We start from the raw sequence: 7,214 nt of genomic DNA, 5'->3' as shown, positions 1-7,214 counted from the left end.
TGTGACTGTATTGGGCCTGTAACTGTGACTGCATTGGGCCTGTAACTGTGACTCCATTGGGCCTGTAATTGTGACTCCATTGGGCCTGTAACTGTAACTCCATTGGGCCTGTAACTGTGACTCCATTGGGCCTGTAACGGTGACTCCATTGGGCCTGTAATGGTGACTGCATTCGGCCTGTAACGGTGACTCCATTGGGCCTGTAACTGTGACTGCATTGAGGCTGTAACTGTGACTGCATTGGGCCTGTAATGGTGACTGCGTTTGGGCAGTAAATGTTACTGCGTTGGGCCTGTAACTGTGACTACATTGGGCCTGTAACTGTGACTCCATTGGGCCTGTAACTGTGACTCCATTGAGCCTGTATCTGTGACTCCATTGGGCCTGTGACTGTGACTGCATTGGGCCTGTAACTGTGACTGTATTGGGCCTGTAACTGTGAAAGTATTGGGCCTGCAACTGTGACTCCATTGGGCCTGCATCAGTGACTCCATTGGGTCTGTAACTGTGACTCCATTGAGCCTGTATCTGAGACTCCATTGGGCCTGTGACTGTGACTGCATTGGCCCTGTAACTGTGACTGAATTGGGCCTGTAACTGTGACTCCATTGGGCCTGTAACTGTGACTCCATTGAGCCTTTATCTGTGACTCCATTGGGCCTGTGACTGTGACTGCATTGGGCCTGTAACTGTGACTGTATTGGGCTTGTAACTTTGACTGTATTGGGCCTGTACCGGTGATTCCATTGGGCCTGTAACTGTGACTCCATTGGGCCTGTGACTGAGACTGCATTGGGCCTGTAACTGTGACTGCATTGGGCCTGTAACTGTGACTGCATTGGGCCTGTAACGGTGACTGCGTTGGGCCTGTAACTTTGACTGCGTTGGGCCTGTAACTGTGACTGCATTGGGCCTGTAACTGTGACTGCATTGGGTCTGTAACTGAGAATCCATTGGGCCTGTAACTGTGACTGTATTAGGCCTGTAAATGTGACTGCATTGGGCCTGTAACTGTGACTCCATTGGGCCTGTAACTGTGACTCCATTGGGCCTGTAACTGTGACTCCATTGGGCCTGTAACTGTGACTCCATTGGGCCTGTAATGGTGACTCCATTGGGCCTGTGATGGTGACTGCATTCGGCCTGTAACGGTGACTCCATTGGGCCTGTAACTGTGACTGCATTGAGGCTGTAACTGTGACTGCGTTGGGCCTGTAACTGTGACTACATTGGGCCTGTAACTGTGACTGCATTGGGCCTGTAACTGTGACTCCATTGGGCCTGTAACTGTGACTGCATTGGGCCTGTAACTGTGACTGCATTGGGCCTGTAACTGTGACTGCATTGGGCCCTGTAACTGTGTAACTGAATTGGGCCTGTAATTGTGACTCCATTGGGCCTGTAACTGTGACTCCATTGGGCCTGTAACTGTGACTCCATTGGGCCTGCAATGGTGACTCCATTGGGCCTGTACCTGTGACTCCATTGGGCCTGTAACTGTGACTCCATTGGGCCTGTAACTGTGACTGCATTGGGCCTGCATCAGTGACTCCATTGGGTCTGTAACTGTGACTCCATTGAGCCTGTATCTGAGACTCCATTGGGCCTGTGACTGTGACTGCATTGGGCCTGTAACGGTGACTGCATTGGGCCTGTAACGGTGACTGCGTTGGGCCTGTAACTGTGACTGCATTGGGCCTGTAACTGTGACTGCATTGGGTCTGTAACTGAGAATCCATTGGGCCTGTAACTGTGACTGCATTGGGCCTGTAACTGTGACTCCATTGGGCCTGTAATTGTGACTCCATTGGGCCTGTAACTGTGACTCCATTGGGCCTGTAACTGTAACTCCATTGGGCCTGTAACTGTGACTCCATTGGGCCTGTAACGGTGACTCCATTGGGCCTGTAATGGTGACTGCATTCGGCCTGTAACGGTGACTCCATTGGGCCTGTAACTGTGACTGCATTGAGGCTGTAACTGTGACTGCATTGGGCCTGTAATGGTGACTGCGTTTGGGCAGTAAATGTTACTGCGTTGGGCCTGTAACTGTGACTACATTGGGCCTGTAACTGTGACGGCATTGGGCCTGTAACTGTGACTCCATTGGGCCTGTAACTGTGACTGTATTGGGCCTGTAACTGTGACTGCATTGGGTCTGTAACTGTGACTCCATTGGTCCTGTAACTGTGACTGAATTGTGCATGTAACTGTGACTCCATTGGGCCTGTAACTGTGAATCCATTGGGCCTGTAACTGTGACTGCATTGGGCCTGTAACTGTGACTCCATTGGGCCTGTAACTGTGACTCCATTGAGCCTGTATCTGTGACTCCATTGGGCCTGTGACTGTGACTGCATTGGGCCTGTAACTGTGACTGCATTGGGCCTGTAACTGTGAAACTCCATTGGGCCTGTACCGGTGATTCCATTGGGCCTGTAACTGTGACTCCATTGGGCCTGCAACGGTGACTCCATTGGGCCTATAACTGTGACTGCATTGGGCCTATAACTGTGACTGCATTGGGCCTGTAACTGTGACTCCATTGGGCCTGTAACTGTGACGGCATTGGGCCTGTAAATGTGACTCCATTGAGCCTGTAACCGTGACTCCATTTGGCCTGTAACTGTGACTGCATTGGGCCTGTAACTGTGACTCCATTGGGCCCGTGACTGTGACTCCATTGGGCATGTAACTGTGACTGCATTGGGCCTGTAACTGTTAATGCATTAGGCCTGTAACTGTGACTCCATTGGGCCTGTAACAGTGACTCCATTGGGCCTGTAACTGTGACTGCATTGGGCCTGTAACGGGTACTCCATTGGGCCTGTAACTGTTGATGCATTGGGCCTGTAACTGTGACTCCATTGGGCCTGTAACTGTGACTGCATTGGGCCTGTAACGGTGACTCCATTGGGCCTGTAACTGTGACGCCATTGGGCCTGTAACTGTGACTCCATTGGGCCTGTAACTGTGACTGCATTGGGCCTGTAACTGTGACTGCATTGGGCCTGCAACTGTGACTCCATTGGGCCTGTAACGGTGACTATATTGGGCCTGTAACGGTGACTCCATTGGGCCTGTAATTGTGACTCCATTGGGCCTGTAACTGTGACTCCATTGGGCCTGTAACTGCGACTGCATTTGGCCTGTAACTGTGACTCCATTGGGCCTGTAACTGTGACTCCATTGGGCCTGTAACTGTGACTCCATTGGGCCTGTGACTTTGACTCCATTGGGCATATAACTGTGACTGCATTTGGCCTGTAACTGTGACTACATTGGGCCTGTAACTGTGACTCCATTGGGCCTGTAACTGTGACTCCAATGGGCCTGTAACTGTGACTCCATTTGGCCTGTAACTGTGACTGCATTGGGCCTGTAACTGTGACTGCATTGGGCCTGTAACTGTGACTCCATTGGGCCTTTAACTGTGACTCCATTGGGCCTGTAACTGTGACTGCATTGGGCCTGTAACTGTGACTCCATTGGGCCTGTAACTGTGACTCCATTGGGCCTGTAACTGTGACTCCATTGGGCCTGTAACTGTGACTCCATTGGGCCTGTAACTGTGACTCCATTGGGCCTGTAACTGTGACTGCATTGGGCCTGTAACTGTGACAGCATTGGGCCTGTAACTGTGACTCCATTGGGCCTGTAACTGTGACTCCATTGGGCCTGTAACTGTGACTCCATTGGGCCTGTAACTGTGACTCCATTGGGCCTGTAACTGTGACTCCATTCGGCCTGTAACTGTGACTGCATTGGGCCTGTAACTGTGACTCCATTGGGCCTGTAACTGTGACTGCATTGGGCCTGTAACTGTGACAGCATTGGGCCTGTAACTGTGACTCCATTGGGCCTGTAACTGTGACTCCATTGGGCCTGTAACTGTGACTCCATTGGGCCTGTAACTGTGACTCCATTGGGCTGTAACTGTGACTCCATTCGGCCTGTAACTGTGACTGCATTGGGCCTGTAACTGTGACTCCATTGGGCCTGTAACTGTGACTGCATTGGGCCTGTAACTGTGACTCCATTGGGCCTGTAACTGTGACTCCATTGGGCCTGTAACTGTGACTCCATTGGGGCTGTAACTGTGACTCCATTGGGCCTTTAACTGTGACTGCATAAACCTGAACGGCTTTAACGACTTCACGTCCATTTCAATGCTGTTTGGGAGAGACACTTATCTAATTGTATCTGATCAATTTGTCGACAATGTGGCTTCTAAATGCAATTTCCGAATGTGCCGTCATCTGCATTGTTGACAACACGCAATCAGATAGAATCCAATAATGAGTGTCTTCATAAGGTAGCTACGCTGCTTAGTCAATCGCACGTCTTTATTATGTAGACACACTCCTTAGTCAATCGCACGTCTTTATTAGGTAGACACACTGCTTGGCCAATAGCACTTCTTCATAAGGTAGACACACTGCTTAGCCAATTACACGTCTTTATAAGGTGGACACACTGCTGAGCCCATGAAATACCATGTCTTTAAAACGTGGAGAGACTGGGGGAAACTGTAACCTTTCTATTTGTTTGTGTTGAGTAGCACCTAGAGCTCCTCTCCTGCAGGGTAAATATCTCTCCTGCAGGGTAAATATCTCTCCTGCAGGGTAAATATCTCTGTAGAACCAGGCAACACATTAAAGCTCTCAGACACATAATCCCCCCAATGAGTCACAACCCAACCAGCCGGTGGAGAGGGGGAGGAAGGTGGAGACGGGGGAGGTGCAAATAGCTCCAGTTCTTCATTTAATCAAGCTGACTTATCTATGGTATAACACATCTGAGCTAGGAAGTGTGTGTGTGTGTGTGTCTATGCTATAGACCAGTTCTGCCTCTCGTCTTGATCTTCCGGTAAGTTTGAAGTAAAAGTTCATTGTGTTTTAATTTTGACTGAAGTAGAAATCACCCTGTTTGAACATATTGTAGTTCCCCTCACGTTAGGAGAGTTAGGGTGTGTGTAGTGTAATTTCCCCACATTATATAGGCCTGATAGACGTCACTACATATCTACCAGGGTATATTTAGGCTCCACATCAGTTGAGAGATGCAGAAGGCTGATGACTGGGTGGATCTGATGGGGTGATTCTCTCCTACGCTTTTGAAACTAAAGACTGTCACTTTCAAAACAAACCACATTTTTTTTACCAGTGTCACACAGCTAATCTAGGTTAGAAAGGAAAGCCCATTGTTTCATAATCTGCTGTCCATATGAACAGACAGACTGAGATAGACTCAGTTCTAGGAACCTACTCTGAGGTTGCATGGCAACGTGGCTGACCACCATATCTGTCGTTGTTCACATTCAAACAGACCTCACTTCCCTTCGTTAGTTGTGTTTAGAGGAAATGTAGCTGTAGCTCTTAACCAATCTCTCCAGGCTTCCCTCTACTCTCCACACTCTGCAGAGAGTTAGATAACAATACCCTGTAAACTGTTCAAAACAACTTCTGAGACTTGGTTTGTGTCTGGGCTGGAGAAAAGCCCCGTCTCTCCTTGTGTCTGGGCTGGCAGGATGGAGAAAGCCTCGTCTCTTGTTGTGTCTGGGCTGGCAGGATGGAGAAAAGCCTCGTCTCTCCTTGTGTCTGGGCTGGCAGGATGGAGAAAAGCCTCGTCTCTCCTTGTGTCTGGGCTGGCAGGATGGAGAAAGCCTCGTCTCTTGTTGTGTCTGGGCTGGCAGGATGGAGAGTGGCTTGCGCTGTGTGACACCCTATAAATGCCATTCATGACGCAAACTTGTTAATCTACCAACCCACTCACTCTTTGACATTTAACAAAGTATCCAGTCCATACCAAGCTAGTCTGCGACACAAGGACTCGGGATGCGTTTGATTTCATGGCACCCTATTCCATATGTAGTACACTTATTTTGAGAAAAGCAGCCACCGTTTCAGTAGCATTTCCTTTTAGTACTGCATGGCTGTGAGTGGTTGTGTACTTCCCCGCCTATCTCTGTGGGAAATAAGATGATGATGATTCTCGGTAGCTTCCTTCTCTGAAATAGAACGTCAGTGATTCTCGGTAGCTTCCTTCTCTGAAATAGAACATCAGTGATTCTCGGTAGCTTCCTTCTCTGAAATAGAAGGTCAGTGATTCTCAGTTGCTTCCTTCTCTGAAATAGAAGGTCAGTGATTCACAGCAGCTTCCTTCTCTGAAATAGAAGGTCAGTGATTCTCGGTAGCTTCCTTCTCTGAAATAGAAGGTCAGTGATTCTCGGTAGCTTCCTTCTCTGAAATAGAAGGTCAGTGATTCTCGGTAGCTTCATTCTCTGAAATAGAACGTCAGTGATTCTCGGTAGCTTCCTTCTCTGAAATAGAACGTCACTGATTCTTGGTAGCTTCCTTCTCTGAAATAGAAGGTCAGTGATTCTCGGTAGCTTCCTTCTCTGAAATAGAACATCACTGATTCTGTCATGGAACATCATAACATCAGTACTGTATGATTGTTGAAACTATTAGACCAACCCTATATTGTTCTGGAAACTGACAAGGAGTGTGCATTTTATGTGAGATATGGGACCAAGTTATTCGAGTCACAAGCAGGGCTCAAGTCGAGTCCCAAGTAGAACGGGTCAAGTCTCAAGTCCAAGTCGTGCAATCTAAGTCAAGTAAAACAAACAAAAAAATCTAAACATGCAATGACTTGTTAAAATACAAATCTTTGTCTATTTATTGAGGCTACCAGGCAACCCTTTCCATTCTTTTTTCTCGTCTATTCTGTGGTCTCGCATCAAGCCGACTTGTACTGTAACAGAGACCGCATTATCTACAAAGGGAATTATCTTCGATTATAATCACAGCCGTATATATTCCCCCCCAAGCAGACACATCGATGGCCCTGAACAAACTTTATTTGACTCTTTGCAAACTGGTAACCACATATCCTGAGGCTGCATTCATTGTATCTGGGGATTTTAACAAGGCTAATCTGAAAACAAGACTCCCTAAATTCTATCAGCATATCGATTGAGCTACCAGGGCTGGTAAAACCCTGGATCATTGTTATTCTAACTTCCGCGACGCATATAAGGCCCTCCCCCGCACTCCTTTCAGAAAAGCTGACCACAACTCCATTTTGTTGCTTCCAGCTTACAGACAGAAACTAAAACAGGAAGCTTGTTTTAGTTGGTCTGCTAGTATTATTCCACATTTTTTCATTGCAACCAGGGTTACTTTTGCTCTGAAATGTTCTGTTAGAGT

Source organism: Oncorhynchus masou, unplaced genomic scaffold (genome assembly GCF_036934945.1).
Source record: "Oncorhynchus masou masou isolate Uvic2021 unplaced genomic scaffold, UVic_Omas_1.1 unplaced_scaffold_2096, whole genome shotgun sequence".
Classification (NCBI taxonomy): Eukaryota; Metazoa; Chordata; class Actinopteri; order Salmoniformes; family Salmonidae; genus Oncorhynchus; species Oncorhynchus masou.
The sequence above is the reverse complement of the archived record's forward strand: the minus strand, read 5'-3'. Positions refer to the sequence as shown.